Source organism: Lissotriton helveticus, chromosome 7 (assembly GCF_964261635.1).
Source record: "Lissotriton helveticus chromosome 7, aLisHel1.1, whole genome shotgun sequence".
Classification (NCBI taxonomy): Eukaryota; Metazoa; Chordata; class Amphibia; order Caudata; family Salamandridae; genus Lissotriton; species Lissotriton helveticus.
The window spans coordinates 1,815,057,069-1,815,069,087 of record NC_136068.1 but is presented as its reverse complement, the minus strand read 5'-3'; the positions used below and the strand labels follow the sequence as shown (position 1 = coordinate 1,815,069,087).

The window sequence follows — 12,019 nt, the reverse complement described above, 5'->3', positions numbered from 1 at the left end:
TTCTGGGCCTATTTTTGCTATTTTTTTTGTGCTTTCAGCCTCCTTCCAGTAAATGGTATACATGGGTGTGAAAGCAATAATAGATCCTGGAAAGCTATACATTGTAAAAAAGTAGATACAATTCTGAAATTAGCAAAGGGTCATTTATGTAGATCCATCAAGGTTTCTTTAAGGAAACTAACAGTTAAATATAGGAAAATTTGAAAAATAGTTGAAAAAAACAGCCATTGGTGTCAACATTTTCACCTGAAACTTCTTGTAATTATGACAGCTCTTTGAAAGCAATATTGCGTTACATCCGCTGGACGTTCCTAGTTGTGGGGATATATAGGACTTGTGGGTTCACCAAGAACCTGACGAACCAGAGTCAAAATCTGAGCAGAAATTTGCAATGGCTTTTTATTATGTACCGGGTATATAACAGTTATTGTGGGATAATGTATACATGGAAAAATCGGTATTAAAGACACCTATGTATTTCTGAACTGGGATCAAATTATAGAGTTTAGAAGCAGTACATATTTGCACATTTGCTTGATTGGGAATACTCATACTAGCATGAGAATTATCAGTCAATTTCAAAATGACTTCTTTTTTACACAACGTCTTTCATTTGGAAGGCAGAAATGCATAAAAAATCAATAGGTAATAACAGTTTCTTTAAAAATCTGAATTACCCTATGTCTCCTGATAAAATGGTACCTCACTTGGGTGGGTAGGCATAGCGCCCACGACAGGAAATGGCTCAAAACCCAACATGAACACACCACATTTTCACCATGAAAATTTGCCCTTTTTTTGCGAAATATCTAGCTATAGTTGTTGAACCCTAGCTCTGCCGGCACCTAGGGAAACCTAGCAAAACTATACATTTTTGAAAACTAGACACCCAGGGAAATCCAGGATGGGATGACTTGACTGCCTCCTACCAGGTTCTTGCAAACCTAAAAAATTGTCAAAAAATGTACATTTTTCCCACATTTCTGTGGTGGAAAGTTCCGGAACCTGCGTGGATTCACAAATTTCTACCCACCTCGTCTTTACCAAAGTCTTCAGAGAAAAATGGTACCTCACTTTTGTGGGTCCGCCTAGTTCCCGCGACAGGTAACTGCGCAAAACACAACATGGTCACACCTCAATGTTGCAGTGAAAAATGACCCTTTCTTTGCAAAGTGCCTAGCTTTAGTTTTTGAACCCTACCTCTGCCGGCACCTAGGGAATCCTAGCAAACTCATACATTTTTGAAAACTAGACACCCAGGGGAATCTAGGATAGGGTGACTTTTACTGCAAAAAAACACATTTTCACCAAATTTCTGTGGTGGAAAGTTCTGGAATCTGCGTGGATCCTCAAATTTCCACCCACCCCACGTTCCCCAAACTCTTATGAGAAAAATGGTACCTCACTTGTGTGGGTTGGCCTAGTGCCCGCGTCAGGATGTGGTGCAAAACTCAACATGGTCATACCTCAATTTCGCAGTGAAAAGTGACCCTTTTTTGGCAAAGTGCCTAGCTGTAGTTTGTGAACCCTAGCTCTGCCGGCACCTAGGGAAACCTACCAAACACACACACACATTTATAAAAAGTAGACACCTGGGGACATCCAGGGAGGTATGGCTTGCGTGGATCCCCCAAAGTTTCCTTACCCAGAATCCCCTGCAAACCTCAATTTCAGCTGAAAAAATAACTTTTTTCAGACATTTTTGTGTGGCATCACCGGGTGCACGCAAATTTCCTACCACTCAGCATTCCCCCAGGTCTCCTGATATAAATCATGCCTCACTTGTGTGGGAGGCCCAAGTACCCGCGACAGGCAAGGGCCCAAAACCTAGTGAGATGACATCAAAATTCCTTATCTCCAAACTACCTGGTTTTGCAAGGTGGGTCACTTGGCCTTTTGGCCACGTGCTTGGCGTCCGTCTACGGAAACCTACTAAACCCACACATTTCTGAAAACTAGACACCTGAGGGCTTCCTAGGAGGTATGGTTTGCGTGGATTCACCAATGTTTCCTTACCCAGAATCCCTTGCAAACCTCACTTTTTTCAGACATTTTTGTGTGGGAAAGTGTGGCATCAACGCACACCGCCAGCCAAGCACCCATCCACGCACACCGCCATCACATTTAGGATTTTTTATACAAAAAAACACAAACAGATTGCAAATAGATACAAATCTACTAACACAAAATCTGAAATTAAATACATTGCACTAATGCCAACCTTTAAACAGAATACACATTTTAAAACAATACAGACCAGGCATTTCACTTTACCACGCATGGATGCTCCCAACAATCATTTTGCGTGTGGTACACTCTAAAACAAGCAGACACACACAACCCAGGGTTAGAAGGACACCCGGGGCAGAAAAGACGAGTCTCCTTCCACAAACTTCTTCTCCAACAGACTCTACATCTCCTAGTGGGAAAGTCTTTTGAAGATGTGGGAGGAATGTAATCACCACCCCAATTCTAGGTACACTTACCTGTTCCACAACAACAAGGCTAGCTATCACAGACTGCTGAAACTGAAGAAATGTCAACATTGACGCTGGAGAACACTCCTTGAACACAATAAAAGCATTAAAAGTTGCTAAGTTTTAGAAATGAATGGCCAACTTCTTATGCCAAACATAAGCCTTCTGAATAGCAGTGTAATGTTCCAAACTCCGATCTACTCTGTCAACACCACCCATGTGCTTATTATAGTCTAGAATGCACACAGGCAACCCGACCCCAAACAGGCACAAGTGTAGTACCCTCATCATGGATGGTAGTCAGCATGTACACATCTCTCCTGTCCACAAATGTCATAACTAGTAGTTCATCACTACGCAAGGAACTGCACTGACCCCTCTGAAGTTTTTTGCAAACAAGCTCTTTCGGATAACCTTTGCGGCTAGAGCAGATTGTGCCACATGCAAAAGTGTCCACTTTAAACAATTCCTTAATAATTACACAGCAGTGTAGAAGTTATCAAGGTACAAATAGTGGCCTCTGTTAAACAGTCTTCTAGCAAGATCCCACACTGTTTTCTCTGAAACTCCAAAAGTGCACGGACAACCTGGGTGGTCAATAGTAGAATCTCTACCAGTGTACACACGAAAATTAAAAACATATCCTGTCCTACTCTCAGACAACATATACAGCTTAATTCCATAGCGTGCCTTCTTGCTAGGGATGTACTGCCTAAAAACCAAATGACCCTTGAACAAAACCAAAGACTCATCAATAGATATTTCTTTCCCTGGAGTATAAATCTCTACAAAGTGATCAAAAACAGGCGGAATCTTAAAAAGACGGTCACAGTCAGGGTGAATACGTGGCAATGTCAAAGAATTATCAACAAAATGCAGCATACGTAGCAAAAGTAAATACCGATCACGAGTCATAACTGCAGTAAATGTGGCTGTTGCCCTCAAGAGGCTGGTAGACCAATATGAAGCCAGGTTCCGCTTCCTTATCAAACCCATCAATAAAGTCACACCCAAAAACTTCGTAATCTCTTCCAGATTTGGGGGAGTCCACAGGGTAGCTCTGGAGTGGGGTCTAAGTTTGTCACTGTTGTCCCTTAAAACCGTTCAGCATGCAAATTAGTCTGCTCAACAATCTCATCTAAAAATACATCATCAATAAACAACTGAAATCACTGTACAGGCAAACAATGTGCACAATCTAATCTATACACCCTGCATCACCTCTAAAATTTGGCAACACCGGCTGCACCATGTTTGGATCAACCCAGAGTCCAGCACTTCAAGTAGGAAGCCTAGCAGCCTCCGGCTGCAATCCAGATGCCTCTTGCCTAATCGGCACAGCAGTATCCTCCTCTAAAATAGGCAAATCATCTGCACTGAGAGAACCTTCATCATCCGTTGATTCCATGTGGAGAGAAAACTCACTGCCAGAATCTTCCCCTCCCTTCTCTCCCTCAGACGCACTGTCAGTCTCATAATCTGGCTCAGAGGAAGATTCAAGAAGCACACCAACGACCTGCTGAGCAGTCATTCTACGGCTAGCCATAACGATTACTAATAAAGGTAAGTTGTCAAACAAGTCAACAACAACAAACACTTTGTAAAATAAGTAATGAACAAAATGCACCTTTATTAACGTTACGACTCACTTGCCAGAAGCAGCTAAACTCACCACCACCTACTCTGCACAGACACAATATGGATCAACAATATCCCACTAAAAAAGAAAGAGAAAAGGAAATTACACATAACACAATGCAAAACACATCGCAAAGATTTTCATGCTCAAAACACTAACTAAACATGCTGTCATTATGACACCACTTACAAAAAATAATTCATACATCACAATATTACTAATTTAGAGTAAATACAACAAAAATGTTTTTCTTACCAAAAAAATGCAACTACGAAAAACTGCAGATTAACCTCTGTGGAAACCGCAGACAGGAATCAAAAGCTTTACACTAGATTAAAAAGGAGAAAAAAACATTACAAGCACATATGCAAAGAATGCACCAGTCTACCAGCCAAGCTAAGGGGTAGGTGGGCCTAAGAGTTTAAATTAAATATTCACCCCCATAAAAGGGGAGCAACCCTTGCCTTTGAGGCCACCCCAAAAACAAAAATAAAAAAAAACTCAGGTGTCTAGTGGCTTCTGCCCCCCCATGGGGACAGATGGGCCTAAAAACATATTGCTACTCTGCCACCCAAAAAGGGCAGAAATGGCCACAATCATCCTCCCATAAAGGGGAGCGACCCATGTCTAAGGGGCCGCTCCCCAACATAAAAAAACAATCCCTGGTGGCCTAGTGGCCCTACAGAAAAAAAACAGCCAATCTGCCCCTCAGGGTGATAACAAAGGGGATGATGGAAGGAGCGCTTGAGCAAATCAAACACTCACAGCCAGTCAACTTCTCTCGGTTTAATCCATCATCATTCTGTGTGCTTTGATCGCCCCAAGTTGGCAGGGTATGCCCAGAGGTGGGTCTCTTGCTCACTTTGCCACTGGACTCAAGCTATCCTGGCTGATGATGGCTTATTAGCCAGAAACTGGTCCCAGGATGGTTGTTTCCGGTCCAGGAAAGACATGGCTTGGCAGTTCGGGCTGAACTGTTCCCATGAGGCACAGGGTCAGACTGATTTGCATATGGCCAAGTATGAACTTGGGTGGTGGAGTGAGCTAAAGCATGATGATGGATTAAACCCAGATCAGTTGACTGGGGGTGAGTGCACATTTATTCTATTGGCCCAGTTGGCCGATTTCATTTTAAACATTTAAATCTGCCCCCCCAGGGGGCAGACAAAGCCAAAATATATGCCCCCAAAAGGGGCGTGACCCTTGCCTAAGGGGCCGCTCCCCCAAACAAAACTTACCTATATAGACTTTCTGAAATGGCCCCCAAAGGAGAGCGACCCTTCTCAAGGGGCCACTCCCCACTACATTTATTAAATTGGCACAGTGGGCAGATTTTGTTGAAAAAAACTTAATTCTGCCCCCCACCCAGGGGGCACTCAAAGCCAAAATGTATGCCCCCAAAATGGGAGTGACCCTTGCCCAAGGGGTCACTCCCCACTACTTTTATTCTATTGGCCCAGTGGGCCGATTTCATTTTAAACATTTAAATCTGCCCCCCCAGGGGGCAGACAAAGCCAAAATGTATGCCCCTAAAAGGGGAGCAACCCTTGCCAAGGGGCCGCTCCCCCAAACAAAACTTACCTACATAGAAATTCTAAAATGGCCCCCAAAGGGGAGTGACCCTTACTCAAGGGGCCACTCCCCACTACATTTATTACATTAGCCCAGTGGCCTGATTTTATTATTTTTTTATTATATTCTGCCCCCCTAAGCCTGCAACAATGCCCCCAAAGGAGGAGCGACCCTTGCCCAAGGGGTTGCTCCCGCAACCACCAAAACACTGGCAAAATCAAAAAACTAAAAATGTATCCCTGCCGCTGGCGCTAATGGGCATTCCTGCTGCACGATCGCATGATCGTGCAGCAGGAATGCACAAAAGAGGCATCGAGGGAAAGGAAAACCCCTTCCTTTCCCTCAATGCCTCTTTCGTTTAAATCCCCTCCTCCCCAGCGCCAAAATGTACCTGTTTGTTCCCCAATGCGCTGGAAGCAAATGGCTTCCTGTGCGTCGGGGAACAAAGGAAAACCTCCAATGATGTCAGCGGCCTTCGCGCGCTGATGTCATTGATGACGCAGAGAGGGGTGGAAGGAGGAAGGGGAAGGTGTTCCCCTGCCTTCCCCAGTACAAACACCCAGATCGACCGCCCACGGGGGAGCACCAGCGCTTCCCCCGTGGGTGGGTGGGTGTCATGACGAGCTGGACTGTGTGCCATGACAAATCCAGCTCGTCATGAGCACACAAGGGGTTAAGGGAAATCCTCAAAACTCACAGAGCAACTCCAGACAGGTACGAACTTCGAAATTACCTCAGCGAAGTGCGCATACTTTAGGTAATGGCGTTTTACTAAGTTTCTAAATCTCGGGAAAAAGAACTATACCGCAATTTAGATTGAGGGATTGGCAGCCATCTTTAGTTTCCTTTCGTGCAAAAGCGTGTTCCAATTGGAACCCTCAATTCGATCTTTTCTCGTCTTGTTGATCTTCCTGACTTGCAATATACACACTGTTTTTGTTGAGCAGTCTGGAGGCCTTTGTTGGGGAGGTCCTTCCAGCCATGGTTTTGTTGGAAATCTCTGGTGAAAAGATCTTACTAATCTTGGGGCATGGAGACCTGATTCCTGCACCCAGGAATGCTCCTCTGCCCTTAGCCCTTCCAGTCTATCAGATAGTACAGTTTTCCTTTTACCTTTTTTGAATGTAAAATTCCTTTCACCTCCAATTCTACTCCAGATTCAAGTTGAATGTGTTTTGGAGATGAATATTTTCCTAACTCAGGAGATGCTTTCTTCAACAAGGAGTGAATCTTAAGCTTGGTGGTTAATTTTAACTGGTAAGTCACTTGATTTATCTTTTTATCTACCAGATAAGGTGCTATAAACCTGAGGTGAATTTTTCGATTTTTTTTAGCGAAAGGTTTTTTGTACTTTACTAAACGCTATACCCCACTTCTAAAGGGGGGCCTTCCCTCCTCTTTCTGTCTGCATATATTGTATATTTCTTTTTTGCTTGCATGATGGACTTTGTTTGAATGTGACACTAAATCTTTGACTGCAGGGACAGAAATTTCAGTTTGCTTTACAGTCGACCTTGGATGACTACCATAATTTAAGTAAAATGGGGAAAATCCCCCACATTCTTGGCGTTATTATGTGCAAACTCAGCTGCCCACAAATATTCTGACCAATCCCCATCTTGGTCTAAAAGGGAGAACTTTAAATATTGTTCTTATTTCTGGTTTACCCTCTCGGTCTGTTCGTCTGTTTCTGGGTGGTGACGAGTTTAATATCTTCCTTCTATTCTGAAACCTTCTACAAAGACCCTCCAAAAATGAGACAAGAATTGTGAACCTTGGTATGAAATTAAGACCCATGGAATTCCATGAATCCTCGTTATCTATGTGCTGAAATGAATGGCTAGTTATTTACCAGTGGGAACCACTTTTAGTGCCAAAAGGGTGCCATTTATGTAAATGCATCTACAATTACCAAGATTGTGTTGAACCCCTAGCTAGAAGGTAAGTCAACTATTAAATCTAGGGTGATTGTGTGCCATGGAAAGAGGGTAGTAGTCATAGGTTGAAACAACCATTTTGGGGCCTGTCAGTCAGATTTTCCCTAAGCACAGATTTCACAAATCTTAACATATTGTTGCCATATCCTTATTCATTTATGGCCATTAAAAATTCCTCTTCAAAAGATCTTCAGTTTTCAATTCTCCTTTATGTCTAGCCAGAGGATTATCATGACACGCATAAATTGCTTGATCATGTAATTCTTTTGATGGTAGATGGAGGACCCCCTTGTAGAAAGGCAGTTCATTTCACATTTCTCTTCCAGACTCTTGTTTGGTCCAATCATGCATTTCTTCTGGACTTAAGGCTAGAGTTACTTGCTCCTTCAAATCATTGTATATTGTTACACATATTGTCTTTGATTCTGGAATTGTCTTTTGAATTTCCACCTGACACTTTTGATTTTCTGCATCCAATCTGAACAAGGCATTTGACTTTTAATTTTGAGTTCCTGATCTGAATGATTACAAAATTGTAATCAGCAAAATATATTGACCATCTGGGTTGTCATGGAGTTAAGGTTCTTGCTGACTTCAGGAATTTCAGATTCTGGTGATCGGTGAATACGGTGATTGTGTGCTTAGATAGTGTTGCCACTTTTAAAAGCATTCTTAATGACGAACAACTGTTTTTCAGTTATAGTGTAATCACTTTGGCCGAAGTCAGCTTTCTTGATTGTTCTTGATCGTTAGGCAACTGGATGATGCTGACCAGTTTCTTTATGTCTTTGAGGTAGCACACCTCCCACGGCTTGATCTGAGGCATCTGTCTCTACATGAACTTGTTCCAAGGGATTTGCATGAAAAAGGATGTAAAATTGTCTGTCAAAGCCTTAAAGGCTTCTTCTGCTTCTTTCGTCCTTTGAATGGAATTCCCTTCTTGAGTAATCGTGTAAGAGGAAGTATTTTCATGAAAAATCACAAATAAATCTTCTATGGAATTTTGCAAAACCTATAAAGCATTGAACCTCTTTTACACTAATGGGAGGCTTCCAGTTAATCACTGCTTTTATCTTAAATTCATCCATGTTTATTCAAGTTGGTGAAAGGATGAAGCCCTACAAATCCACTTGAGAAACATTGAAAGCACATTTTTCTAATTTCACAAATAATTTGTTCTCTCTGAGTTTCTGCAATACTCTCCTTACCTCTTCTTGATGCTCATTAATGTTGAACAAGTAAATTAGTATATAATCGATGTATACAATAGCACATTGATCAACAAATACACTTAGGACATCATTTATGAAATGTTGGATGGCGGCCAGAGCACTACATTGTCTGTACGGCATCGCCTTCTCTCATTCTTATTAGATGGTTGGCTCCTTTCATGTCAAGTTTGGTAGAAATGTGTGCTTCTTTGACCTAGTCCAACAAGACAGAAATGAGGGGCAGAGGATAACGATTTTTCTTTGTATTTTTTTTGAATGGTCGATAATCGATACAAGTCCTAAAATCTCCCACCTTTATGGGTACGAAGAACAGAGGCAATGACACAAGGAATTGGAAAGGTTGGATAAAAACGTTTACCAGATATTTTTTAAGTATTCCTTTAGATGTTTATGTTCTTTTTCTGCCAGTGCATAGACCCAGCTACAGGGCAAGTTGGAACCCAGTTCCAACTCTTTCTTGCAGTCATAAACACAATGAAGTGGCAGTTGTTCCGCTTCTTTTTCATTGAATTCATCTTAAAAATCTTGATATTCAAAATGAATTTCCTTGGAATCGATTATACACATGGAAACTCCTGATTCACACAGTCAATTAGCAGGATTACATCCTCTGGTTCCTTCAAAGCAATTTTCCTTGCAATAATCTGAGTTCTGTCGAAGGTCAGGTTAAGCTCGGTGAGCCACGGCAACCCCAATAGGAGCTGCAACTGGGGCGCGTTGATTAAATTAAATTGGATTACTTCCCTATGACCCTACAAGGAAATCATTTGCACTTGTTCCGTGTGGCTCACAATGTGCACTGACAAGAGTTTTGTCCCATCCACAGCTCACACAGGTTCGCATTCGGACTTCTGTATGGCTCCCAATCCCACCTTAGCTACAAATTTTAAGTCACAAAAATTGACAGTGGCTTCTGAGTCTATTATTACGGAAACTTCTGTTATGGTTACTTGTTGAAATATTATAATCATAGAAAATATCATGTGCGATGATGATGACTTGCAAGGTATTTGCCTCTTGATGTTCGTTTGGATTTATTTCCTGATTAGTATCCACCATGTCCAACTCCTCAAAACTGGTGGTGCTACAAATTTTCCTTTTGCTTTAGTGAGGTCTTTGGTTTCTTCGGACAACCTCTCATGAAGTGACCACTTGATCCGCAGTATAGGCACTAGTTGTTCACTCTCCTTCTTTAGTTAATTGACCCCTTATAGTTCCTATTTGCATGGGCTCCATGACTGATTGTCTTTTGTAATCTTTCTGTTTTTGAATTTGACTCTATCAAATCTTGGAGCGCTTGGCTTTAATTCTCTTCTCTTCTCCGCTCTCCTTTTCTTTTGCCTTCATGAAAATCGATGTCCAAAACCAGGTCCTCTAGAGCCAAGATTTCTGTAGGACGATTTAGAACCTGAGCTAGTGCATCTTTCAGCTCACCTTTTAGCCTCGATAAAACACCGGTGTTATTTTACTCTCCAGCCAATTTGTTTCCATAACTTGTTTTTTGAACTGAGTCAAATGGCTATGAGGTCTCTGATTCCTTGTCATAACTTGAGTAATTCATTATCAGCTGCTTGAGAGATTCTCCCTCTGTTGAATATACAAAGATATTCTTGTTTAAATTCTTCATAGTTATGTAAATTTTCGTCATCAAAGGAAACTAATGGCATCGACCATGATGCTGCATCTTTGCTTAAATATGATAAGATAAATGCCACCCTTTGTAGTGTAGTTCCTATATTCCCAATAGGCTCGGCGCATTGGAATATTCTATCCTATAGATGTGACGTAGGACTTAAGTCGACTAGGTCTCTATCGAATATATTAGACTTAATTGTGAGTGCCAGCTAGCTCAAAGGTCACTTGAAACTTTCTCGAATAAACAAGAAGGGAATGGTTTCTGACAGCCGCATAAACATGACAACTTTGTTTCCCCAAGATAAAACGTATCTTCAGAGTCGTGGAAACAATAGATAGATATTTTACACAATCAATCGTGCATGCTTTGTTTCATGCTTTGTTTCATCAGAGGTGCAGAGAAATAGAGAGATGGGTGTTTTCAATAATCGTATTTATTGAACAGTCTTCTTTCTCATGCAGAAGAAATGAACTGCTACAATCGTAATACTGGCTGTAAAGTATAATGCGTACAGCAAGAAGAGTATTATAAAATATTACTGTATAAGCATTGTATGGTTTCTAAGCCATAAAATACATACAAAAATAACAAAAAAGTACTCAACTGGTGCTTCTAAAATACGCCTACCCCAATATACCTAACCTAAATCTAGTACGAGGGAAGAAGTAAGTATGGGTTTTAGTTTCTTTGCCAAGAATCTATCCACGATTTCTCTTAGGGTCTAATCAGCTCCGTACCTTGGTTTTAGAATGACAAGGTCCGGTATCTCTGTCTTCGGACTCGATTTCCCAACACCCCGCGAGGTGAGCTTGGAAACACTGGAGCTGGATTCTCAGCAAGAGAAAGGCAGCCTCTCTGTCAATGTGTCAGCTGGAGGGTCGGGTTCCTTCGGCACTTGCTGTAGCGAGCTGCGTCGGGCAATTAATAGTTAAACTGCACTGTGTGTTTGCTAGAGCAAGTGTGGGCATATTTATACCTTGAAGGTGCCTGGTTTGATGTAAAGTCGGACATAGTAACGTCACCAAAGAACCCCAAGGGAATGGTAGTTCTTTGAAAACACCATGATTTCTAGGACAAATCAATATACAAGAAAGGGGATGTCCCTGACTGCTGAAGCCGAGTTTTCCAAGAAATCGTTGTGGCTTTTTAGAACTGGTGAAAGTAGCCATGCCTGTATTTAGACTGCATGGGCTATGTCTAAATATGATTATGATTTCTATGCCTATATAAGGGTAATTTGAATTATACCTATATAAGGGCATGGATTGGGAAAATTACACTAGGGCCCTAAAACGCTAATCAACACCTACTCCACTTTATTATGTTCGATATTACTAAATACAAAGCAAAAACATATCTAAAGCATGTGTTTACAATCCCATCCCAAATACATAAAATGTATTCGAAATGGTTGTACACGAAAATGAGCATTTGTGCTGTATGTATTTAAAGAGCATTATTTTCATTCAAAGCATGTAGTGTGACATTGGAAAAAATGCTTATCAGAATGAGTCATGAAATAACAT

The 12,019-nt window shown here is 41.5% G+C and overlaps 1 protein-coding gene across 1 annotated transcript in view; it reads left to right on the top strand.

Moving 5' to 3' along the window:
- Positions 1-12,019, top strand: part of LOC144767730 (uncharacterized) — a 221,981-nt gene that overhangs the window by 86,117 nt on the left and 123,845 nt on the right. The gene's annotated exons all lie outside the window — the stretch shown is intronic.